The 26270-nt window shown below is 53.5% G+C and overlaps 3 non-coding genes across 3 annotated transcripts; all 3 read right to left on the bottom strand.

Annotated features, from left to right (window-relative positions):
* Positions 1–20829: 20829 nt before the first annotated feature.
* On the bottom strand, positions 20830–20992 carry LOC126237671 (U1 spliceosomal RNA). The gene has a single exon (XR_007545147.1). It is a non-coding gene; the product is annotated as a U1 spliceosomal RNA (small nuclear RNA).
* Positions 20993–23301: 2309 nt separating this feature from the next.
* On the bottom strand, positions 23302–23464 carry LOC126237670 (U1 spliceosomal RNA). The gene has a single exon (XR_007545146.1). It is a non-coding gene; the product is annotated as a U1 spliceosomal RNA (small nuclear RNA).
* A 2309-nt stretch (positions 23465–25773) lies between these two features.
* On the bottom strand, positions 25774–25936 carry LOC126237668 (U1 spliceosomal RNA). Its single transcript, XR_007545144.1, has one exon. It is a non-coding gene; the product is annotated as a U1 spliceosomal RNA (small nuclear RNA).
* Positions 25937–26270: the final 334 nt, after the last annotated feature.

Genomic DNA, 26270 nt, shown 5'->3' with positions numbered 1-26270 from the left:
AGATGGGGAGTCCAGGTGTGGTGGCGGTCGAGAGTGAGGCCAAGGTATTTGAGGGTAGGAGTGAGGTGGATAGGACAGCCATAAATGGTGAGGTAGAAATCATGAAGGCGGAAGGAGTGGGTGGTGTGGCCTATGATGATCGCCTGGGTCTTGGAGGGATTGATACAGAGGAACCACTGGTTGCACCAAGCAGTGAATTGGTCAATGTGGGTTTGGAGGGTACGTTGGGACTGTTGAAGGGTAGAATAAAGGGCTAGGAAGGCGGTGTCATCAGCAAACTGGAGAAGATGAACAGGTGGGGGAGGTTTGGGCATATCAGCAGTGTACAGGATATAGAGAAGAGGGGAAAGGACAGAACATTGGGGTACAATGGCAGAGGGATAGAAAGTACGGGAGTTGGAATTGTGGAGTCACACAGGAGGGACGATGGGAGAGGAAGGAAGCAACGAGACGGACGAAGTTGATGGAGAGAGCATAGGTCTGGAGTTTAAAGAGGAGCCCGGGATGCCAGACATGGTCATAGGCGTTCAGGAGATCAAGGGAAACAAAGATAGCGGAGCGACGGGAGTTAAGTTGGAGGGGAAGAAGATTGGTAAGGTTAATGAGTGGGTCGTCGGCGGAGAAGGATTGCTGGAAGCCAGATTGGGTAACGGGAAGGAGGTGGTGCTGGTTAAGGTGGCAGTGAATACGATGAGAGAGGATAGCATCGAAGACTTTACTGAACCAGGAGTGAGGCAGATGGGACGATAGGAAGACATATCAGAGGGGGGTTTGTTAGGTTTAGGGAACAGCAGGACACGGGAAGTCTTCCACAGGTCGGGGTAAAATCCAGTGGAGAGGAGGACATTGTACAGGGTAGCAGGGACAGACAGGAAGGATGGGAGGGGGGATTCTTAGAGGTGGCAGTAGGTGATGCCATCATGACCAGGGGTGGTGTTGCGTTGGGGCAAAGGACGAGTGTGCTGTCTTTTGTGGTGATGGGAGTGTTGATGTCTGAGGGGGGTAACTGATCCAAGTACTGGAAGCTAGGGGCGAACGGGGGGACAGAGGTGTCAGTGCGGTCAAGGACGGTGGGGAAGAGGGAGTGATGAAAATGGGCATCGTCAGGAATGAAGAAGACCTCAGATAGGTGGGAAGCAAAATGGATAGCCTTACTGAGGTTGTCAGGAAATGGTCGATCGTCATGGAGGATGCGGTAATGCGGGGTGGGATGGCTACCAGTAAGGCAGTGGAAGGCTGACCAGTACTTGGAGGAGTTGACAGGGAGGGTGGAGTTGAGGCGCGTGCATGTCTGGCGCCACTCCCGGCATTTCTTTGCTGTAAGGAGGTTCCGAATGTGTCGCTGTAATAGGTGGCGGGTGAGAGTAACCCGGTCACGGGTGCAGAGGAAGGAGCTGTAGAGCCTGTGGGATTCACGCAGAAGAATGACGGCCTGTGGAGGAAGCGTAGGGCGGTGAGGGTGGATGAGTTTGGTAGGGACATGAGCCTCCACAGCATCGGTGATGGGCTTCTGAAGGAAGGAAGAGGCATGGGTGATGTCAGCAGGGTGGTGAAAGGTGAGGGGTTGGCTTTCGACCTGTAAGGCAATGGATTCCTGGTAGGCATCCCAATTGGCATGGCAGTAGTCATGCACAGACTTTGGAGGGGCAGCTGGGTGGGTGGCTGCAGGGTTGGGACAGGTAGAGGAGATGGTGAGAAGGAGAGGGAGATGATCACTACAAACAGGCTCGAGGACATCAATGGCGATGCGACCAAGGAGGATGGTGGAAGCGAGGATAACATCAGGCGTGGAGTTACTTTCAGGACAGGTGTGCTGTGGGAGAGGAACAAGGTCACCATGTAGGGTGGCAAGGAACTGATGCCACCGCCGAAGGGTGGCAGAGTCACGGCTGTGGATGTTGAGGTCAGTGGCGATCACATAGGTGGAGAAAGTATGGTTAACATAGGAAATGAAGTCAAAGGGGAGAGGAGCTGCGGGGCGGATAGATACTGGTACAGGTGATGGTGAGGGAGGGAAAAAATAAGCTGAGGAGGTGTTCGATCGGGTCATTGAGGAGGGGTTGTGGCCGGGACAGGGAGATGCTTGAGGTGACCTATAGTGATCCCACCTCGGGCTAGGGGAAGTGGATTGTCAGTGCAGTGAAGGAGAGAGGGGGAGGCATGGACAACATGGTGGGGTTGGAGGAAGGTTTCGTTGAGGATGAAGGAGTCAACCTGGTGCTGGGAGAGGGTATGCATGAAGAGGTATTTGTTTGCAGGGAGGGATCAAATGTTGAGGTAGAGGAGATGATACTGTTGATGTGCAAGGAGGTTGGAGGTGGGAAGGATACGGGAAGGGGAGAGAGGGGCTTAGACGAGGATGTCGAGGTGGGTAAAGGTAAAGTGGGCCCTGATGTGGGAGTAGGTGGGGTAGGTATTTAAGTGGAAAACGGAGCGGGCGGCAAGGGAAATCTGCTGGAGTGTGTGGGGGCGCTGGAAGGGGTGGATGTTCTGCAGGATGATGGTGAGGAACCGGATGGTCTTCTGCTGTAGGGGGAGGGTGGAGGGAATTGTTAGGGTGGATGGGTGGGTCGATGGGGCAAACAGGGACAGTGAGTTCAGGGTTAGTGGGAGGGGGTTTGTATTTGCATTTGGAGGAATAGGTGGGGTGAGGTACGTTGCAGGTGTTGCAGGAAGGGGGGAGGCGAGGTTGGGACACTGTTTAAGGAAGTTGGAGGCTTTATAATGGGGGCAGGTGGGGGGTTCTTGCAGTTTTGGGTGAGGTGGGTCGTTGTACAGGAGACAGCACTGGCAGTGGCACGATTCAGGAGGGGAATGGGACGGATCAACAGGGTGGTGGTGGTTGAAAATCAGGGCTCCCTGTGTGAGGAGGTGGTCGATGGAGGAGGTGAATGTAAATATACACATGAGGAAAGTAGGGCCAGAGGAGTTGTAAATATGGCAGGCCGGGCGGACTTCCAGGGCAGGGTGGGCGTTCAGTTCCACCAACACCTCAGCCTCCGTGACCACAGGGCTGAGTTTTGTGATGACGGCGGAGAGGGTCAGCAGACGATGAGGGGGTTGGGGAGGATGAGGAGCAGAGGATGTAAGGAATGAGGTGAGGGATGCATGGGGCCCAAAGATCATGCAGGGAAGGCGCTGGAGGGGATCAGTATGGAAAGAGAAAGAGGGAGACTGGATGAGAACAGAGTCTCTGCGAGGGATAAGTTGGGTGATGGGTGCACTGGGGATGTACTTCCAGATTTCAAGGGTGAGGGTGTGGGCATCCAGGAATTTCGGATCAGGGTTGGCTAGTACGAAGGTATGCAGGGAGGGGGCTGGAGAGGAGGGAGGTGGGGTGGTATCCATGGCGGGGTCAGAGGGAGATGGGGCGGGCATTGGCTTTTTGGATGAGGGAGTAGAGGAGATGATGCCACTGGGCCGTTTGGAAGATTTGTTTGCGAGTGTTGCCAGGGATGAGGGACTGGATGGATGGAGAGGTGGTGGAAGGCAGGGCCCTCCTGTGAGGCAGCAGCACCAGGTGAGAGGGTAGGGCGCTCTGTGGCGGCGACTGTGGCGTGGCGGGCGGTTACGGGCAGGGGAAGCTGGGGTAGTTGTAGGGGGGAGAGGGGAAAATCGTCTAGGTGGGCGACAGGAGCAGGACGGGGGGTGGGAGCAGGGGCAGGGGCAGGAGCAGGGGCAGGGGAAGGAGTGACATACAGGTGAGGATACAGAGATGAGGAGGAGATAGATGGAGAGGAGACCATGAGTAGGGGAGGTGGATGAGACGGGTTAATCCCAGAGGAAGCACTCCATGATGTTACAGTGGGGGCAGGTGAAGGGGAGGTGTAGATGACTGTGGTAGTTGGGATGTCCATGATTGCAGGCAGTGCCCATGGGCGACAAGAGGCGGCGACAAGCACTGGGCGGCGTCGAGCACAAAGAGACAGCAGTGGCGGCCGCAGTAGCAGCAGCGAGCACCGAGAGACGGCGACCAGACGGCGGCGGCGAGCATCGGGAGGCGGCGGCGGCGAGCACTGGCAGGCGGCGGCGGCGGGGACTGGACAGCAGGCAGCAAGAACGGCGTGCAGATGGGCAACAACACGACAGGCATGGTTGGGGCTCTTTCACGTCGAAGATACACCCTGAGTGTAGCCCAAGCAGTGAGAGTCCTCGATCAGGAAGTGAGGGAGTCTAACCCTCGAATCTGCCCCGCCAGGTTTTTTTTTTCTTTACTGTCATTTTGCACCTCATACAAGGTGGGCTCGCAACGGAAAAGTTTACTCCGCTCTTCAGCCACAAGCAGTATAATAAGTGAAAAAAATCAATGACGACATAAAAGGTACATATTGGTGGTTAAAAAACAGTAGATACAGTAATTAAAAAAAACATGAAGCTGTTCACACTCGACGAAAAACAAGAACACTGTCGACACTGTGCACAAACACTGATGATTTAGACAACACACGTGAACGAAGGATCGTGGGTGGTGAAAGATACTGAATCACAAACACTATGGCACACACACACGAAAAACTGATGGCGATGATCTCCGGCGCGCAAATGTCGACTTAAGATGTGTGAATCTGGAGACATGCCAAGAGGGGAAAAAGGTGGGGGGAGGGAGAGGGGAGAGTGGGGATGCTAATGGCAGAGCAGATGGGGGTAGGAATGAAGGTATGGGGGGTAGGGGAAGCCTGGGGGAGGGGGATGGGGGAGGAAGGGGGGAGGGAGAGAAGGGAGAGGATGCCCTGAGGAAAAAACACAGGAAGTGGGAGAGGAGGATCAAAGTTGACAGGAGGGGTAGATGGAGGGGAGGAGATCATCATCAGGGAGGGGGAGGAGCTGGTGGAAGCCACCTTGGGAGAGCAGGTGGGACGTGGGAATACAGGCACGACAGCAGATGGGGGTGGGAGAGTATGGGAGAGACAGCAGGTGAGGGGCATCTAGTTTACGGGAGGTGTAGAGGATCCATATCCGTTTGAGGAAAAAGAAGAGGTGGGGTAACGGAATAAGGTCGTACAGGATCCATATGGGGGAGGAGAGACGGATGCGATAGGCGAGGCGGAGAGCATGGCGTTCAAGGATCTGAAGGGATTGATAAAAGGAAGGGGGGCGGATATCCAGGCAGGATGGGCGTAACAGAGGATAGGGAGGATGAGGGATTTATAGGTGTGGAGTATGGTGGAGGGGTCCAGACCCCACGTACAGCCGAAAAAGGAGCTTGAGGAGACAGAGTCGGGAGTGTGCCTTGGCTTGGATTGTCTGGAGATGGGGGGTCCAAGAGAGGCGACGGTCGAGGATGACGCCAAGGTACTTAAGGGTGGGGGTGAGGGCGATAGAACAGCCATAGATGGTTAGATAGGAATCGAGGAGGCGGAAGGAAGAGGTGGTTTTGCCTACAGTGATCGCCTGGGTCTTTGAAGGATTGACCATGAGCAACCACTGGTTGCACCAAGTGGTGAACTGGTCAAGATGGAATTGGAGAAGGTGTTGGGAGCGCTGCATGGTGGGGCCAAGGGCAAGGAAGGCGGTGTCATCGGCATACTGGAAAAGGTGGATGGGGGGTGAAGGCGGCGGCATGTCCACTGTATACAAAAGGTACAGAACAGGGGAGAGAACGGAACCTTGCGGCAAACCGGCGGAGGGAAAAAAGGAGTAGAAATCCATGTTATGGATGGTGACATAGGTAGGACGTTGGGAAAGTAAGGAGCCGATCAGACTGACGTAGTTAATATGAAGGGTGAAGGTTTGGAGCTTGAAGAGGAGACTGGAAAGCCACATGCGGTCATAGGCTCGTTGAAGGTCAAGGGAGAGAAAGATAGCGGAGCGACGGGAATTAAGCTGTTTGGAGAGGAGATGAGTGAGGTGTATGAGAAGGTCATTGGAAGAGAAGGACGGCCGAAAGCCACAGCGGGTAACGGGGAGGAGGCGGTGCTGGCGGATATGCTGGTGGATGCGTCGGGTTAGGATGGATTCCAGGACCTTGCTGAAGACCGAGGTAAGGCTGATGGGACGGTAGGAGGAGACAGCGGATGGCGGTTTACTAGGTTAAAGGTACATCCGGATATGGGAGGTTTTCCACAGGTCGGGTAGTAGCCGGTGGACAGGACTACATTGTAGAGCCTGGGCAGGGTGGAGAGGAAAGAGGCAGGAGCTTCACGAAGGTGGCGATAGGTGACACGATCGTGACCAGGAGCGGTGTTGCGTTTTGTGCAGAGTGTAGTGATGAGATCCGGTGTAGTGATAGGGGCATTGAAGTACTGGAAACCAGGTGCAGAGGGAGGGACAGATGTGTCAGTTCGATTACGGACATCCGGGAAGATGGAGTAATCGACCTGGGGATCGTCAGGGATGGTAAAGACATCAGAGCGGTAGGAGGAAAATGATGGGCCTTACTAAGGTTGTCAGGGAAGGAGAGGATAGAAGGGGGGGTTTAGATCCGGTAAGGTGGCAGAAGGCCGACCAGAACCTGGACGAGTTTATAGGAAGGGTGGCATTTAAACGGGTGCATGTCTGTCGCCAGTCCCGGCGTTTCTTAGCCGCGAGCAAGTTTCGGATGTGTTGCTGGAGTTGCCGGTGGCGTCATAGTGTGGCCGGGTCACGCGTGTGGAGGAAGGCACGGTAGAGACGGCAGGATTCACAGAGGAGGAAGATGGCCTGTGGGGGTAAGGTAGAATGATAGGAATGGATGGCGACAGACGGGATGTGGGCCTCCACGGCCTCAGACAAGGTCTGCTAGAGAAAGGAGGTGGCATGGGTAATATCATCAGGCTGTCGGTAGGTGAAGGGGTGGCCATCGACCTGGGTAGATAGGGTATCCTGGTAGGCATTCCAGTCGGCACGGGAATAATCATGGATGTGCTTTGGGGGAGGTTCATTACGAGGGTCAGGGTGGGGGCGACGACCGTCTGAAATGGTGAGGACAGGGAGATGGTCAATACCAATGGGGTCCAGGACATCCACTGCTATGCGGCCAAGGAGGTTAGGGGAGGAGGGGAAGACATCAGGAGTGGATTTGGATTCAGGGCAGGTCTGCTGGGGAATGGGGATTAGGTCGCATTGGGGGGTGGAGAGGAACCGATGCCACCACCGTAACTGGGCGGCGGAACGACTATGGATGTTGAGGTCGGCGGCGATCATGTAGGAGGAGAAGGCACGGTCAGTGTGGGTTGGTTGGTTGGTTTGTGGGATTAAAGGGACCAGACTGCGATGGTCATCAGTCCCTTTTTCCAAAAAAAACTAAACACGCCCAAAGAAAAGAAAAACGAAAAGCAGGAAAGACGTCAGACGACACGGGACAAGAAAGACTTCGACAGAGATCAGACAAAACAAATTAAAATGCACACAGAGTGATGGTGGTTGGCCGACCATAGAGAAAAAAAAAGAGGAAAAGCCAACCACCAAGAACACAAAAAACTCAGTTTAAAATCAGAGGCTAAAAGCCAGAATCAACACTAAAAAACATAAACACTCAGATTAAACGATAAAAACCCCCTGCCTGAATAAAACGCATAACTAAGTCCACCATGGCAGAGTCATCTAGTAAAAGGGCAGGGAGCGTATCAGGCAGCGTAAATGTCTGCCTGAGCACAGTTAAAAGCGGACAAGTTAATAAAATGTGCACCACCGTCAAAACCGCCCCACAGCAACAGAGAGGCGGGGCCTCACGACGCAATAAATAACCGTGAGACAGTCGGGTGTGGCCAATGCGGAGCCGACAAAGAACAACTGAATCTCTGCGAGTGGCGCGCATGGATGACTGCCACACACGCGTCGTCGCCTTGAGAGAACAGAGTTTGTTTGGCGTGGGCTGATCGCGCCATTCAGTGTCCCAAAGCGAGAGAACTTCGCGGCGGAAGACTGCCCGCAAATCAGTCTCCGGGAGGCCAATGTCCAGGGTGGGTTCACTGGTGGCCTGTTTGGCCAGGCAGTCAACATGTTCATTGCCCGGGATACCGAGATGACCGGGGGTCCACACAAAGACCACAGAGCAGCCGCAACGGGCAAGAGAATGCAGGGACTCGTGGATAGCCATCACCAGACGAGAACGAGGGAAACACTGGTCGAGAGCTCGTAAACCGCTCAGGGAATCGATACAGATGACGAAGGACTCACCTGAGCAGGAGCGGATATACTCTAGGGCACGAAAGATGGCGACCAGCTCAGCAGTAAAAACGCCGCAGCCAGCTGGCAATGAATGTTGTTCATAGTGATCCCCTAGAGTCAGAGCATAACTGACACGACCAGCAACCATCGAGCCGTCGGTGTAAACAACTCCAGAGCCCTGATACGTGGCAAGGATGGAATAAAAGTGGCATCAGAAGGCCACCGGAGGGACTGAGTCCTTCGGGCCCCGTGCCAAGTCAAGCCGAAGGCAAGGGCGAGGGACACACCACGGGGGTGTACGCAGAGGTGCCCGGAAAGGAGGTGGAACAGGGAAAAACCCAAGCCCGGAGAGAAGGTCCTTGACGCAGACGGCGACTGGACAACCCGACCGGGGCCGACGTTCCGGCAGATGGACGACTGACTGTGGGAACAAGACACGGTAATTTGGATGCCCGGGCAAGCTAAAAACATGGGCAGCATAAGCAGCCAGTAATTGGTGGCGTCGGAACCGCAGTGGAGGGACACCTGCCTCCACTAGTATGCTGTCCACAGGGCTGGTATGGAAAGCACCAGTAGCAAGGCGTATTCCGCTGTGGAGAATGGGGTCCAGCACCCGCAACGCAGATGGGGAAGCGGAGCCATAAGCCAGGCTCCCATAATCCAGACTGGACTGGATTAACGCTCGGTAGAGCCGTATCAGGGTAGACCTGTCGGCGCCCCAGCTGGTGTGGCTCAAGCATCTCAGAGCATTTAGATGCCGCCAACATGCCTGTTTAAGCTGCCGGATATGAGGCAGCAGAGTCAACCGGGCATCGAAAACCACCCACAAAAACCTGTGTGAGTCCACCACTGAAAGAAGTTCGCCGGCAAGATAAAGCCACGGCTCCGGGTTGACAGTACGTCGCCGGCAGAAATGCATAACGCAGGTCTTGGCTGCCGAAAACTGGAACCCATGAGCTACAGCCCAAGACTGCACCTTGCGGATAGCGCCCTGTAGCTGACGTTCAACAGCTGCAATGCCAGTAGAGCTGTAGTAAAGGCAGAAGTCGTCAGCATACAGGGAGGCGGAGACAAAATTTCCCACAGCCGCAGCTAGCCCGTTAATGGCTATTAAAAACAGGCAGACACTTAAAACAGAACCCTGTGGCACACCAGTCTCCTGGACGTAGGAGGAACTATATGAGGCCGCGACTTGCACGCGGAAGGTACGATACGACAGAAAATTGCGGATAAAAATCGGCAGAGGACCCCAAAAACCCCATCCGTGAAGCATAGAAACGATGTGATGACGCCATGTCGTATCGTACACCTTCCGCATGTCGAAAAAGACAGCGACCAGGTGCTGACGGCGGGAAAAGGCAGTACGGATGGCCGACTCCAGGCTCACCAGGTTGTCGGTGGCGGAGCGGCCTTTATGGAACCCACCCTGCGACAGAGCCAGAAGGCCCCTTGACTCCAGTACCCAATTCAAGCGCCGGCTCACCATCCGTTCGAGAAGCTTGCAAAGAACGTTGTTGAGGCTAATGGGGCGGTAGCTGTCCACCTCCAAAGGGCTCTTGCCCGGTTTCAAAACGGGGATGACAATGCTTTCCCGCCATTGCGACGGAAACTCACCCTCGACCCAGAGACGGTTGTAAAGGTCGAGGAGGCGTCGCATGCAGTCCACTGAAAGGTGTTTCAGCATCTGACAGTGGATGCGATCTGGCCCGGGAGCGGTATCAGGGCAAGCGGCAAGGGCACTGTGAAATTCCCACTCACTGAATGGAGCATTGTAGGATTCAGAAGTGTGGGTGTGAAAAGAAAAGCTCCAACGTTCCATCCGCTCTTTGATGGAGCGGAAGGCCTGGGGGTAGTTCGCAGAAGCGGAACTCAGAGCAAAATGCTCTGCTAAGCAGGTTGCAATGACATCTGAGTCAGTACAAACTGCTCCATTCAGCGAGAGCGCAGGGACGCTGACAGGGGTCTGATAGCCGTAGACGCGTCGAATCTTGGCCCAGACCTGCGATGGAGTGACATGGAGGCCAATGGTGGACACATACCGCTCCCAGCACTCCTTCTTGCCTTGGCGAATAAGGAGGCGGGCCCGCGCACACAGCCATTTGAACGCGAGAAGGTGGTCTATGGAGGGATGTCGCTTGTGACGCTGGAGCGCCCGCCGGCGATCTTTAATCGCTTCAGCGATCTCAGGCGACCACCAAGGCACAGCCCTCCGCCGAGGGACCCAGAAGAACGGGGAATGGCAGATTCGGCGGCAGTAACGATGCCGGTGGTGACCGATTGAACCACCGCCAATGTCATCACTAGAGAGAGGCTCAATAGCGGCAGTGGAGGAAAACAAGTCCCAGTCAGCCTTATTCATAGCCCATCTGCTGGGGCGCCCAGAAGAGTGACATGGTGGCAGTGACAGAAGGATCGGAAAGTGGTCACTACCACACAAGTCGTCATGCACTCGCCATTCGGCGGCAGTAACGATGCCGGTGGTGACCGATTGAACCACCGCCAATGTCATCACTAGAGAGAGGCTCAATAGCGGCAGTGGAGGAAAACAAGTCCCAGTCAGCCTTATTCATAGCCCATCTGCTGGGGCGCCCAGAAGAGTGACATGGTGGCAGTGACAGAAGGATCGGAAAGTGGTCACTACCACACAAGTCGTCATGCACTCGCCATTGGACAGATGGTAAGAGGCTAGAACTGCAGATGGAAAGGTCAATGGCGGAGTACGTGCCATGCGCCACGCTAAAGTGTGTGGAGGAACCACCATTTAAAAGCGAAAGATCGAGCTGTGCTAATAAATGCTCAATGGTGGCACCTCGACCTGTCGCCACTGAACCACCCCACAGAGGATTATGGGCGTTGAAGTCGCCCAGTAGCAAGAAAAGGGGGCAGGTGAGGTCCTCTGACTCTGAGAGCTGACTGTATATCTTGCAGCTGAAGGAGCTGGAGCAGGAGTGACAGTGGAGGCATAAGATGACATCATGCACATGGGAAGTAGCCGTTCAAATTTCCGCTTAGCCTCAGTGTAAGTCAGTCGGTCCAGGATCTTCTATTCCATGATTTTGCGTTCTTTCTGTAAGATACTGTAGTCCGGCGAGCAAGGGGAATGAGGCTCTCCACAGTTGACACAGATGGGAGGCGGAGCACATGGAGTATCGGGATGAGATGGGCGTCCACAATCTCGACATGTGAGGCTAGAAGTACAGCGAGAGGACATGTGACCGAACTTCCACCGCATCGGGGGAGGGATATAGGGTTTGACGTCACACCGGTAGACCATCACCTTGACCTTCTCTGGTAAAGTATCACCTTCGAAGGCCAAGATGAAGGCACCGGTAGCTACCTGATTGTCCCTCCGACCCCGATGAACACGCCGGACGAAATGTACACCTCAGCGCTCTAAATTGGCGCGCAGCTCGTCATCAGACTGCAACAGGAGGTCCCTATGGAAAATAACACCCTGGACCATATTTAAACTCTTATGTGGGGTGATGGTAACGTGAACATCCCCCAACTTGTCACAAGCAAGTAACCTGCGTGACTGGGCAGAGGATGCCGTTTTTATCAAATCTGACCCAGAGCGCATTTTGGACAAGCCCTCCACCTCCCCAAACTTGTCCTCTAAATGCTCTACAAAGAACTGAGGCTTCACGGATAGAAACGAGTCACCATCAGCTCTGGTACAGACAAGATACCTGTTCGAATAGACGTCACTGTCATTTATTGCCTTTCGTTCCTCCCATGGAGTGGCCAGGGATGGGAACGATTTGGGGTCATAAACGTTAGCTTTAAAATGAGCCCTCGAACGCTTAGAGACTGCTGGTGGCTGGCCGCCAGCGAGAGATGATGTACCACACTTCATTGCGGGTCATCCGCCCTGATGCCACCTACTCCGACCAAGGGCCCTCCCCACGGGCGCCACCCAGCTGCAGCAATAGAAACCTGGCAGGATGGCCATTGCCGGGAGTCCTGATGCCCCAGGGAGATGGGCATCTACTCCTTGGCATACGTGGGGAGTTAACGGCGCAGGCATCAGTAGAGCGATCCCTGTGTTGTCAGGGGGCTACAACCAACAGGGTACATGGCGGCCCCACCACAACGGACTGGCTACCGTGCTGGATCTTAGGTGCAAAAACGTCCAAGGTCGTCGTCGCAGTTAAAAGCAACACTGCAGAGTGCAGCGTGGTAATCGCACCCAGGGACGTATCCTAGCCCAAGAGATGGAAAACGAGCGGGACACCATTGCAACGACGAAACAGCCGGCTAAAGGTCTCAATACACGACGGATACAGTGCACCATGTAAGGCGCCCTTCCCCAACTGGCTCGCTCTTCGGAATAATTTAGAAAGATGGAGGTCAAACCCGAGAGGGGACCATCACAGAAGCCCGAAACATTTGAGACTCCTTTTAGTCACCTCTTACGACAGGCAGGAATACCGCGGGCCTATTCTAACCCCCGAACCCGCAGGGGGGAACACTGCAGAGTGCAGCGCGGAAATCGTACCCAGGGACGTATCCTCGCCCAAGAGATGGAAAACGAGTGGGACACAATTGCAACGACGAAAAAGCCGGCTAAAGGTCTCAATGCACGACGGATACAGTGCACCATGTAAGGCGCCCTTCCCCAATTGGCTCGCTCTTCGGAATAATTTAGAAAGATGGAGGTCAAACCCGAGAGGGGACCATCACATAAGGCCGAAACATTTGAGACTCCTTTTAGTCGCCTCTTACGACAGGCAGGAATACCGCGGGCCTATTCTTACCCCCGAACCCGCAGGGGGGGTCAATGTGGGAGAGAAAGTCAAAAGGAATAGGGGCGTTAGGGCGGACATAGATGGTGGTGCAGGTGATGGTAAGGCCAGGGAAGAAGAGACTGAGGATCAGGTGTTCGGTGGGGTTGGGAAGGTGAGGTTGGAGCCAAACTGGGATCTGACAGTGGTGACCAAAGGCAACACCGCCACGCGCTATCGGAAAGGGATTATCGGAGTGGTGAAGGAGGTAGGGCGATGTGTGTATGGTGTGGTGGGGCTGAAGAAAGGTTTCATTTAGGACGAAGGCATCCACACAGTGGGTTGTGAGGGTGTGCATGAAGAGGTTCTTGTTGGCGGGAAAGGAACGGCTGTTGTTGAACAGGACACGGTGCTGTCGCGCCATGACAAGGATATAGATGAGGGTGTCGAGACAGGAGAAGGCAAAATGGGCCTGGTTGTGGGAGTAGGTGGCATACATTTTGAGGTGAAAGATGGAACGGGCAGCGAGGGAAATCTGCTGGAGTATGTGAGGGCGCTGGAAAAGGTGGACATTTTGGAGAACGATGGTGAGGAACCTGATGATTTCCTCAGCGGTGATGGTGGAGGGGGGGGCGAAGGGAATTGCCAGGAGGGGTGGGGGCGTCCAGTGGGCGGACAGGGACGGTGAGTTCAGGAGTGGTGGGAGGGGGGGGGGATTGGGCTTTACACTTTTGGAGTATGTGGGATGTGGGAGATTACAGGTATTACAGGAGGGAGGGGACTGAAAGTTGGGCACTGCTGGAGGAAATGCGCTTGCTTACAGTGCGAGCAGGTGGGGGCCGCGCGGCTCTCAGATGTTGTATGTGCGTTATAACGCAGACACCTCTGGCAGCAGAGGGACTGAGGAGGGGAACGGGAGGGGTCGACTTTGCAGCATTGGTTGAAGAGGAGGGCACCCCCCTTTAGGAGGCGGTCAATGGAGGGGGCGTTTTCCGAAAAAAAAAAACACACATAAGGCGGGTGGGGTCGGCGGAGTTGAAAATGCGGCGGACCGCCCGGACCTCCAACGAGGGATGTGCCTTGAGCTCCGCCAACACCTCCTCCTTCGTGATCGGCGGATTAAGCCGAATGAACAAGGCGGTGAGAGTCAGTGGGCGACACGAGGGTTAGGGATGGCGGGAGGGAGATAGGGAAGGTGCAGGCGTGAGGGAGGCATTAGGGCCAAAGTTGGTGATGGGGATGCAGGAAAGAATGTCAGTGTGAAGGGTAGGGCTGGTGGAGGAGATGAGGACGGAGTCACAGTGAGGAGGGAGATGGGGGCACCGGGAAGGTCTTGGAGGAAGAAAAGAGTGAGGTTCCTGGCCTCGAGAAGGGAAGGATCAGGACGGGAGAGGAGGTATCTGTAGAAGGAGGGGGGAGGAGGAGGAGCAGGAGGAAGAGACGGAGGGAGCAGGGTCAGGCGGAGAGACATCCATGGCATCCTGGGGGAGGGGAAGGAGGATGGGAGGAGGGGCCTTTTTGGAAACAGAAGGGGCAGTGGTGCCACTAGGGCGTTTGATGGCGACAGAAGGGTCAGAGGAGACATGTGGGACAGGAGCAACAGCGAGGTGGCAGGATGTGGCAGGTCCTGGCGTGGACGCTGCAGCCGGCGCCAGAGAGGGGGATGGCGATGGTGAAGGCGACGTAGATGACGGCGCTAGTGAAGGAGAGGGTGAGAGCTGGGCATGTACAGTGGCCCTCCAGGCACCGCCCTAGCGGTAGCTGCAGTAACAGCCTGAGGGAGTGGAGGGAAAGGATCAGAAGTGGAGGTGTGGGAGGAAGAAGCTGCGGAGGGGGGCGACGAAGAGTGAGGGCAAAGGGAGAGTGAGAATAGGAGGGATGGAGTCAGGGGCGGGGGACGACTGGGCACACCAGGTAATAGTGGTGGTGGCGGTGGAGGGAGAAGTATAGACTACTGCAGTGCTGGTGGTAGTGGTAATGGGGTATGACATGATGACCAGGAGAAACAAAGACAAGACAGGACGAAAACAGGGGACGGACGAAGAACCGGAGTGTTTTGCGCGACGAACAAACAGGACGTCAGTCAACTCTAAGAACAAAACATCAATCAGCACGTTCGACATTCGACGCTGAGTAACAGAACACACTTAAAAGGTAACACTCACTTTTTCTTTTCCTTCCGAGTAGGACATGGAAAGCTCGATCGAATATTTGTGCAAATTTTCATCCAGAATATGCACATATTTTATTCACCCATAAGAGAAAAATAAAGTTTAATTCATGACAACATTTCAGCTGTGTCCGAAAAGCGGGTTGATTTCGAAGATGCAGATTAATTTTCCAGTTTTTGGTAAACGATTGACATCTTGTAGCTATGGTGATATTAAATCCACCACCCTTCGTATCTTTGCTTAGACGTGCATTAGGTAAGGATAAACTAAATTGCTTTTTGTTTGTAAACACAACACTTCCGGTGTGTCATGAAGCGATGGGAAAAAAGGAAATGGTTTTTTGTGAATGTAGTGATGCAACAACGAATTCATTGAGGGCTATCCGTTTCTGCAATTAGTAGCCGAGATTAATTTCTTGGAACGGCCGCTATTACGCGTCTGTCAATGTAGAAATGTGTGTGTCAGACAGGAGAAAGTGTTCGGATATTTTGTCAGTGTGTCGGGAGAAATTGTGTTTCTAAATACACTTGTTATAGAGTCAGAAAAAGAAGGGTTTTATGTTATTTCATTGCATTCGAAACCTATCTGTTCTCACTCCAAGGACGCCCATACAACAGATAGTTTGTACAGGGGGTAGGGGACGGCTGAATCTGTACGTATGGTGTACTTTTAATACTTTGGAAGACGAATAGCGAGCTTGTAAAGTAGCCATAAACAGATTTGAAGTTCCCAACCTGTTAAAGACGTGCGTAACACAGACTTTTTGACTCGATTTCTTCCAAGAAAATCACCTGATAACATTGCGTTTTCTACTTTTCCTGAGAGCCCCGAGTGCAGGCGCCCTTGTCTCACTCAGCTACCACGAAACAAATTTTCTGCACTCACCACGCCGATGTTTGGAATTGCACTTGGCCGTTTTTCGTGATGTAACTGCTCATTTCCAAGCCATTTATTTTTTTTTATTTTTTTTCCGGGCGCCTGCAAAGTTGTCACATGAAACACAACATCTGCGACATGACATTCCTTACAGAAATCAAACGCTCCCTGTTGTAGCCTAATAAACAGTCTACAGCGGTTCTCGTCCCATCACCGAATTTAAGCAACGCTGGCCCTTCGTCAGTGTGGCCGCCTGGGAGCAGAAGTTGCTGTTGCCTAGAATTTCTCTTCCCCGTTTTCGGTACAGTTGGCCATGTCATTTCTCATCCCCGTAAGCACCTGCGTTCGGTTGGGCGACGCATCGTGTACGCCGGCTCGCGCCACCGCGGTCGCCGTGCGTGCAGGGAATGCCGCGCCGTCCAATTGCGTTTGGCGCGCAATCCCCTGATGGACAAAGCCCAAAGTCGCCGTTCGACCATTAATGGGGATGTCGTACCAGAGTTAGACCGCTTGTGCCATCTCGCGGCTGCCGTTGCTACTACTGGAGCGCGTCCCCCGCGCTTATCGAACAGACAGTGTGTTCTGGCTCTGGGTTTGACGCCACGTCGACGCAGACGTGTGGTACGCGCCTAGCGCGAGTTCTGCTGCGTTTGGCAGTCCCTTGGGGAACACGTTGCTGGCCGAGTGCTTAGACGCACTAGTTACCGACTGCTATCACAGAACACTGCGTTTGCAATTGAAATAAACCCGTGCCGACTGGAATGCCTACCAGGATACCCTCTCCACCTGGGTCGAAGGCCACCCCTTCACCAACCACCACCCTGACGATGTTACCCATGCCGCCTCCTTTGTCCAGCAGACCTTGTCTGAGGCCGTGGAGGCCCACGTCCCTACTGTCGCCATCCACCCCGACCGACCTACCTTATCCCCACCGACCTAGCTTACCCCCACAGGCCGTCCTCCTCCTCCGTGAATCCCGCCGTCTCTACCGTGCCTTCCTCCACACGCGTGACACGGACACTCTATGACGCCACCGGCAACTCCAGCGACACATCCGAAACTTGCTCGCGGCTACGAAACGCCAGGACTGGCGACAGACATGCACCTGTTTAAATGCTACCCTACCTATAAACTCGTCAAAGTACTCGTCTGCCTTCCGTCGCCTTACCGGAACTAAGCCCTCCCCCTACTATCCTCTTCTCCATGATGATCACCCCTTCCCTGACACCCTTAGTAAGGCCAATCACTTTGCCTCCTACCTTTCCGATGTCTTCTCCATCCCCGACGATCCCCAGTTCGATTACTCCCTCTTGCCGGATGTCCGCAATCCAACTGACACCTCTGTCCCTCCCCTCGCACCTGGTTTCCAGTACTTGGACTACATTGCACACACGGAACTCAGTGCCCCTATCACTACACAGGATCTCATTGCTACACTCCGCACAAAACGCAACACTGCTCCTGGTCACGATCGTATCACCTACCGCCACCTTCGTGAAGCTCCTGTCTCTTTCCTTTCCACCCTGGCCAGGCTCTACAATGTAGTCCTGTCCACCGGCTACTACCCCGGCCTGTGGAAAACCTCCCGTAGCCGTCCGCCGTCTCCTCCTACTGTCCCATCAGCCTTACCTCGGTCTTCAGCAAGGTCCTGGAATCCATCCTCCCCCGACGCATCCACCAGCATCTCCGCCAGCACCGCCTCCTTCCCGTTACCCAGTGTGTCTTTCGCCCGTCCTGCTCTTCCGATGACCTTCTCCTCCACCTCAATCATCTCCTTTCCGAACAGCTAAATTCCCGTCGCTCCATCTTCCTCTCCCTGGACCTCGAACGTGCTTATGACCGCATATGGCATTCCGGTCTCCTCTACCTTCGCCCTTCCCATTAACTACGTCCGTCTGATCGGCTCCTTTCTCTCCCACAGTCCATCCTTCGTCACCATCCATAACACGGATTCCTACACCTTTTTTCCCTCCATCGGTGTGCCCCAAGGCTCCGTCCTCTCCCCCCTTCTGTACCTTTTGTATACGGCGGACATGCCGCCGCCGTCAGCCCCCGTCCACTTTCTCCAGTTTGCCAATGACACCGCCTTCCTTGCCCTCGCCCCACCCTGCAGCGTTCCCAACACCTTCTCCAATCCCATCTTGACCGGTTCACCGCTTGGTGCAACCAGTGGTTGCTAAGGTCAATCCCTCCAAAACCCAGGCGATCTATGTAGGCAAAACCACCCCTTCCTTCCGCCTCCTTGATTTCTATCTCACCATCTATGGCCGTCCTATCACCCTCGCTCCCACCCTTAAGTACCTTGGCGTCACCCTCGACCGTCGCCTCTCCTGGACCCCCATCTCTGGACAATCCAAGCCAAGGCACGCTCCCGACTCCGTCTCCTCAAGCTCTTTTCCGGCCGTATGTGGGGTCTGGACCCCTCCACCATCCTGCACACCTATAAATCCCTCATCCGCCCTATAATTTGTCACGCCCATCCTGCCTGGATCTCCGCCCCCCCCCCTTACAATCCCTTCAGATCCTTGAACGCCTTGCTCTTCGCCTCGCCTATCGCATCTGTCTCCCCTCCCCACGCGGATCATGTACGCCCTCATTCCGCACCCCCACCTCCTCCTTTTCCTTGAACGGATACAGATCCTGTACACCTCCCGAAAGCTCGATCCTCCTCACCTGCTTCTCTCCCCCATCCTCTCCCACCCCCGCCCACTGCCGCGCCTGTATTCCTACGTCCCACCCGGTCTTCACCTCTCCACCCTCCTTACCCTCTCCCAAAGTGGCTTCCGCCAGCTCCCCCTCCATGATTATGTCCTCCTCCCCTCCATCTACCCCTCCTACCAATTTTGATCCTCCCCCCACTTTCTGTATCTATTCCTTTAGGCATGGTCCCTCCCTTCTCACTCCTTTTCCCCATCCCCCTTCCTCCTACACTCTTCCCCCGTGCTTCCCCTCCCCCTTCCTCCCTTCCCCCTATCACCCCTACCTGTGGCATCTCTGCTCTCCCCTCTCCCTCTCCCACCATCCCCTCCTCCTCTCTTGGCAGGTCCCTATACTCGCACATGCTCAGTGGACATTCGCGCGCCGGAGATCATCACCATCAGTGTCTCTTGTGTTAGCCTTCGTTTTGTGTTTAGTGTTCTTTCGCCGTCACGCCACCACTATTCACGTGTGCCGTCGTAGTCGTCCGTGTTATGTGCGCCGTGTCAACAAGTGTTCGTCTTTTTCTCGTCCAGCGTGAACAGCTTCATGTTTATTGTTTTTCGAGTCTACAGTTCTTTCCCACCGTTTTTATTCTATTATCTGTGCCACCTCTATGTCATATTCTTATACCACTCACGGCTGAAGAGCAGCGTAATATGCTGCCGACAGCCCGCACCGAAAAATGTGATTAAAAAGCAATAAAGAAAAAAAAGAGAAAAATAAAGTTTCGTTCATGACAACATTTCAGCTGTGTCCGGAAAGCGGGTTGATTTCGAAGATGCAGATTAATTTTGCGGTATTTGGTAAACGATTGATACCTTGTAGCAATTTTTGCTTAGACGTGGATTAGCTAAGGATAAAACTAAATTGCTTTTTGTTTTTTAAACACAACACTTCTGGCGTGTAATGAAGCGATGGGAAACAAGGAAGTGGCTTTTCCGTGAATGTAGTGATGCAACAACGAATTCATTGAGGGCTATCCGTTTCTGCAATTAGTAGGCGTGAGTAATTTACTGAAACTGCCGCTATTACGCGTCTGTCAATGTAGAACCATGTGTGTTACAGTAGGCAGTGTTCGGATATTTTGTCAGTGAGTAGGGAGAAATTGTGTTTTTACTTACACTTGTTATAGAGAGAGAGAGAGAAAGAAGAGTTTTATGTTATTTCCACTCCATTCGAAACCTATCTGTTCTCACTCCAAGGAGGTATGGTGTACTTTTAATACTTTGGAAGACGAATAGCGAGCTTGTAAAGTAGCCATAAACAGATTTGAACTTCCCAACCTGTTAAAGACGTGCGTAACACAGACTTTTTGACTCGATTTCTTGCAAGAAAAACACCTGATAACATTGCGTTTTCTACTTTCCCTGAGAGCCCCGAGTACAGGCGCCCTTGTCTCACTCAGCTACCACGAAAGAAAGAAATTTTCTGCGCTCACCAAGCCGAAGTTTGGAATTGCCCTTGGCCGGTTTCCGTCCTCCCCGTGTTGTAACTGCTCATTTCCAATCCTTCTTTTTTTTTTTTTTTTTTTCCCGGTCGCCTGCAAAGTTGTCACATGAAACACAACAAGACATTCCTTACAGAAAGTAAACGCTCACTGTCGTGGCCTAATAAACAGCCTACCGCGGTTCTCGTCCCATCACCGAATTTAAGCGACGCTGGACCTTGTCAGTGTGGCCGCCTGGGAGCACAAGTGGCTGTTGCCCACAATTTCTCCTCCCCGTTTTCGGTACAGTTGGCCACGTCATTTCACATCCCCGCAAGCTCCTCAAGTGCAGCAAGTCTGCAAGTCTTGAGACGCTACGCTAGACGCTTGCTTCCGGCCCCTCATGTACCTGGCCACAGGCGACACAGCGTTCGGCTGGGCGACGCCTCGTGTACGCCGGCTCGCGCCACCGCGGTCGCCGTGCGTGCAGGGAATGCCGCGCCGTCCAATTGCGTTTGGCGCGCATTCCCCCGATGCACAGAGAAAGCCAAAAGTCGCCGTTCGACCATTAATGGGGGTGTCGTACCAGAGGTAGACCGCTTGTGCCATCTCGCGGCTGCCGCTGCTACTGCTACTACTGGTGCGCGTCCCCCGCGCTTATCGAACAGACAGTGTGCTCTGGCTCTGGGTTTGACGCCAGGTCGACGCAGACGCGTGGTACGCGCCTAGCGCGAGTGCTGCTGCGTTTGGCAGTCCCTTGCCAAACACGTTGCTGGCCGAGCGCTGAGACGCACAAGTTACCGACTGCTATCACACAACACTGCGTTTGTAATTGAAATGAACACCGGGACAGCGCGAACGCAAGTCCCGACTACCAAAAATTATGCGCCCGAGTTACTCACATTTGGAGTAATCGCGGGGGTCAGCTCGACCGAAGTGCAATGGAAGAGCCTCACCCCGGAGGAACCGCCTTCATGATCACGGTATCCCCTACGCCAGGTAAGTATGCTTTCGTCGCGCCACAGGCGAGAATTTGTAGTGCCTCGCGCTATTGAGATGTAACGAGAGCTCCTGACGTTTTCGCAATCGGCGAACAGAATGGTGGCCGTCCATGTACCTGTCTCCTTACAAGAGAGCTATTGGCTGTCGAGTTAGATGGCAGATAGTCGCAACAACGCTCCTCTGCCGAGAAAAGCGATGCATTTTGTGCGAGCACCACCATACGGCTCGCGGCGCCGGCCGCTGCTGGAGTTAATTTACCGTTCCCTCCGGAAGATGGCGGGCCAAGTCCGGGTTGCCGCCTCCGGGCCCTCCTCGCCGTCTCCAACGAGCCCTCTTTCTCGGCTGTTGAAACCGCGAATGAGATCTGCGGAATGAGTGCTTTTTGCAGCCGCAATGCAAGCCACACTTTACTTTCCATCCTTCCAGGAGGGCCCTTTGTGCTAGCAAATACGGCAGCATTGTCACGCGCGGTCGTCTGTCGCCGAGCAACTGAAGGACCACAGCTCAGACTGTCAGATGTTCTAAGAGAGCTGGATGCACTCGTGTGTGTTGTGCGCGACGATCAAACAGGACGTCAGTGAACTGCAAGAACGAACATCAATCAGCACGTTCGACATTCGACGCCGAGTAACAGAAGACACTTAAAAGGTAACACTTCCTTTTTCTTTTCCTTCCGCGCAGCACGTGGAAAGCTCGATCGAATATCTGTGCAAATTTTCATCCAGAATATGCAGATACATTCTTCACGCAAAAGAGAGAAAAATAAAGTTTCGTTCATGACAACATTTCAGCTGTGTCCGGAAAGCGGGTTGATTTCGAAGATGCAGATTAATTTTGCGGTATTTGGTAAACGATTGATACCTTGTAGCAATCTTTGCTTAGACGTGGATTAGCTAAGGATAAAACTAAATTGCTTTTTGTTTTTTAAACACAACACTTCTGGCGTGTAATGAAGCGATGGGAAACAAGGAAGTGGCTTTTCCGTGAATGTAGTGATGCAACAACGAATTCATTGAGGGCTATCCGTTTCTGCAATTAGTAGGCGTGAGTAATTTACTGAAACTGCCGCTATTACGCGTCTGTCAATGTAGAACCATGTGTGTTACAGTAGGCAGTGTTCGGATATTTTGTCAGTGAGTAGGGAGAAATTGTGTTTTTACTTACACTTGTTATAGAGAGAGAGAGAGAAAGAAGAGTTTTATGTTATTTCCACTCCATTCGAAACCTATCTGTTCTCACTCCAAGGAGGTATGGTGTACTTTTAATACTTTGGAAGACGAATAGCGAGCTTGTAAAGTAGCCATAAACAGATTTGAACTTCCCAACCTGTTAAAGACGTGCGTAACACAGACTTTTTGACTCGATTTCTTGCAAGAAAAACACCTGATAACATTGCGTTTTCTACTTTCCCTGAGAGCCCCGAGTACAGGCGCCCTTGTCTCACTCAGCTACCACGAAAGAAAGAAATTTTCTGCGCTCACCAAGCCGAAGTTTGGAATTGCCCTTGGCCGGTTTCCGTCCTCCCCGTGTTGTAACTGCTCATTTCCAATCCTTCTTTTTTTTTTTTTTTTTTTTCCCGGTCGCCTGCAAAGTTGTCACATGAAACACAACAAGACATTCCTTACAGAAAGTAAACGCTCACTGTCGTGGCCTAATAAACAGCCTACCGCGGTTCTCGTCCCATCACCGAATTTAAGCGACGCTGGACCTTGTCAGTGTGGCCGCCTGGGAGCACAAGTGGCTGTTGCCCACAATTTCTCCTCCCCGTTTTCGGTACAGTTGGCCACGTCATTTCACATCCCCGCAAGCTCCTCAAGTGCAGCAAGTCTGCAAGTCTTGAGACGCTACGCTAGACGCTTGCTTCCGGCCCCTCATGTACCTGGCCACAGGCGACACAGCGTTCGGCTGGGCGACGCCTCGTGTACGCCGGCTCGCGCCACCGCGGTCGCCGTGCGTGCAGGGAATGCCGCGCCGTCCAATTGCGTTTGGCGCGCATTCCCCCGATGCACAGAGAAAGCCAAAAGTCGCCGTTCGACCATTAATGGGGGTGTCGTACCAGAGGTAGACCGCTTGTGCCATCTCGCGGCTGCCGCTGCTACTGCTACTACTGGTGCGCGTCCCCCGCGCTTATCGAACAGACAGTGTGCTCTGGCTCTGGGTTTGACGCCAGGTCGACGCAGACGCGTGGTACGCGCCTAGCGCGAGTGCTGCTGCGTTTGGCAGTCCCTTGCCAAACACGTTGCTGGCCGAGCGCTGAGACGCACAAGTTACCGACTGCTATCACACAACACTGCGTTTGTAATTGAAATGAACACCGGGACAGCGCGAACGCAAGTCCCGACTACCAAAAATTATGCGCCCGAGTTACTCACATTTGGAGTAATCGCGGGGGTCAGCTCGACCGAAGTGCAATGGAAGAGCCTCACCCCGGAGGAACCGCCTTCATGATCACGGTATCCCCTACGCCAGGTAAGTATGCTTTCGTCGCGCCACAGGCGAGAATTTGTAGTGCCTCGCGCTATTGAGATGTAACGAGAGCTCCTGACGTTTTCGCAATCGGCGAACAGAATGGTGGCCGTCCATGTACCTGTCTCCTTACAAGAGAGCTATTGGCTGTCGAGTTAGATGGCAGATAGTCGCAACAACGCTCCTCTGCCGAGAAAAGCGATGCATTTTGTGCGAGCACCACCATACGGCTCGCGGCGCCGGCCGCTGCTGGAGTTAATTTACCGTTCCCTCCGGAAGATGGCGGGCCAAGTCCGGGTTGCCGCCTCCGGGCCCTCCTCGCCGTCTCCAACGAGCCCTCTTTCTCGGCTGTTGAAACCGCGAATGAGATCTGCGGAATGAGTGCTTTTTGCAGCCGCAATGCAAGCCACACTTTACTTTCCATCCTTCCAGGAGGGCCCTTTGTGCTAGCAAATACGGCAGCATTGTCACGCGCGGTCGTCTGTCGCCGAGCAACTGAAGGACCACAGCTCAGACTGTCAGATGTTCTAAGAGAGCTGGATGCACTCGTGTGTGTTGTGCGCGACGATCAAACAGGACGTCAGTGAACTGCAAGAACGAACATCAATCAGCACGTTCGACATTCGACGCCGAGTAACAGAAGACACTTAAAAGGTAACACTTCCTTTTTCTTTTCCTTCCGCGCAGCACGTGGAAAGCTCGATCGAATATCTGTGCAAATTTTCATCCAGAATATGCAGATACATTCTTCACGCAAAAGAGAGAAAAATAAAGTTTCGTTCATGACAACATTTCAGCTGTGTCCGGAAAGCGGGTTGATTTCGAAGATGCAGATTAATTTTGCGGTATTTGGTAAACGATTGATACCTTGTAGCAATCTTTGCTTAGACGTGGATTAGCTAAGGATAAAACTAAATTGCTTTTTGTTTTTTAAACACAACACTTCTGGCGTGTAATGAAGCGATGGGAAACAAGGAAGTGGCTTTTCCGTGAATGTAGTGATGCAACAACGAATTCATTGAGGGCTATCCGTTTCTGCAATTAGTAGGCGTGAGTAATTTACTGAAACTGCCGCTATTACGCGTCTGTCAATGTAGAACCATGTGTGTTACAGTAGGCAGTGTTCGGATATTTTGTCAGTGAGTAGGGAGAAATTGTGTTTTTACTTACACTTGTTATAGAGAGAGAGAGAGAAAGAAGAGTTTTATGTTATTTCCACTCCATTCGAAACCTATCTGTTCTCACTCCAAGGAGGTATGGTGTACTTTTAATACTTTGGAAGACGAATAGCGAGCTTGTAAAGTAGCCATAAACAGATTTGAACTTCCCAACCTGTTAAAGACGTGCGTAACACAGACTTTTTGACTCGATTTCTTGCAAGAAAAACACCTGATAACATTGCGTTTTCTACTTTCCCTGAGAGCCCCGAGTACAGGCGCCCTTGTCTCACTCAGCTACCACGAAAGAAAGAAATTTTCTGCGCTCACCAAGCCGAAGTTTGGAATTGCCCTTGGCCGGTTTCCGTCCTCCCCGTGTTGTAACTGCTCATTTCCAATCCTTCTTTTTTTTTTTTTTTTTTTTCCCGGTCGCCTGCAAAGTTGTCACATGAAACACAACAAGACATTCCTTACAGAAAGTAAACGCTCACTGTCGTGGCCTAATAAACAGCCTACCGCGGTTCTCGTCCCATCACCGAATTTAAGCGACGCTGGACCTTGTCAGTGTGGCCGCCTGGGAGCACAAGTGGCTGTTGCCCACAATTTCTCCTCCCCGTTTTCGGTACAGTTGGCCACGTCATTTCACATCCCCGCAAGCTCCTCAAGTGCAGCAAGTCTGCAAGTCTTGAGACGCTACGCTAGACGCTTGCTTCCGGCCCCTCATGTACCTGGCCACAGGCGACACAGCGTTCGGCTGGGCGACGCCTCGTGTACGCCGGCTCGCGCCACCGCGGTCGCCGTGCGTGCAGGGAATGCCGCGCCGTCCAATTGCGTTTGGCGCGCATTCCCCCGATGCACAGAGAAAGCCAAAAGTCGCCGTTCGACCATTAATGGGGGTGTCGTACCAGAGGTAGACCGCTTGTGCCATCTCGCGGCTGCCGCTGCTACTGCTACTACTGGTGCGCGTCCCCCGCGCTTATCGAACAGACAGTGTGCTCTGGCTCTGGGTTTGACGCCAGGTCGACGCAGACGCGTGGTACGCGCCTAGCGCGAGTGCTGCTGCGTTTGGCAGTCCCTTGCCAAACACGTTGCTGGCCGAGCGCTGAGACGCACAAGTTACCGACTGCTATCACACAACACTGCGTTTGTAATTGAAATGAACACCGGGACAGCGCGAACGCAAGTCCCGACTACCAAAAATTATGCGCCCGAGTTACTCACATTTGGAGTAATCGCGGGGGTCAGCTCGACCGAAGTGCAATGGAAGAGCCTCACCCCGGAGGAACCGCCTTCATGATCACGGTATCCCCTACGCCAGGTAAGTATGCTTTCGTCGCGCCACAGGCGAGAATTTGTAGTGCCTCGCGCTATTGAGATGTAACGAGAGCTCCTGACGTTTTCGCAATCGGCGAACAGAATGGTGGCCGTCCATGTACCTGTCTCCTTACAAGAGAGCTATTGGCTGTCGAGTTAGATGGCAGATAGTCGCAACAACGCTCCTCTGCCGAGAAAAGCGATGCATTTTGTGCGAGCACCACCATACGGCTCGCGGCGCCGGCCGCTGCTGGAGTTAATTTACCGTTCCCTCCGGAAGATGGCGGGCCAAGTCCGGGTTGCCGCCTCCGGGCCCTCCTCGCCGTCTCCAACGAGCCCTCTTTCT

Source organism: Schistocerca nitens, chromosome 2 (genome assembly GCF_023898315.1).
Source record: "Schistocerca nitens isolate TAMUIC-IGC-003100 chromosome 2, iqSchNite1.1, whole genome shotgun sequence".
NCBI classification, from domain to species: Eukaryota; Metazoa; Arthropoda; class Insecta; order Orthoptera; family Acrididae; genus Schistocerca; species Schistocerca nitens.
This window is presented reverse-complemented; position numbering and strand designations above follow the sequence as displayed.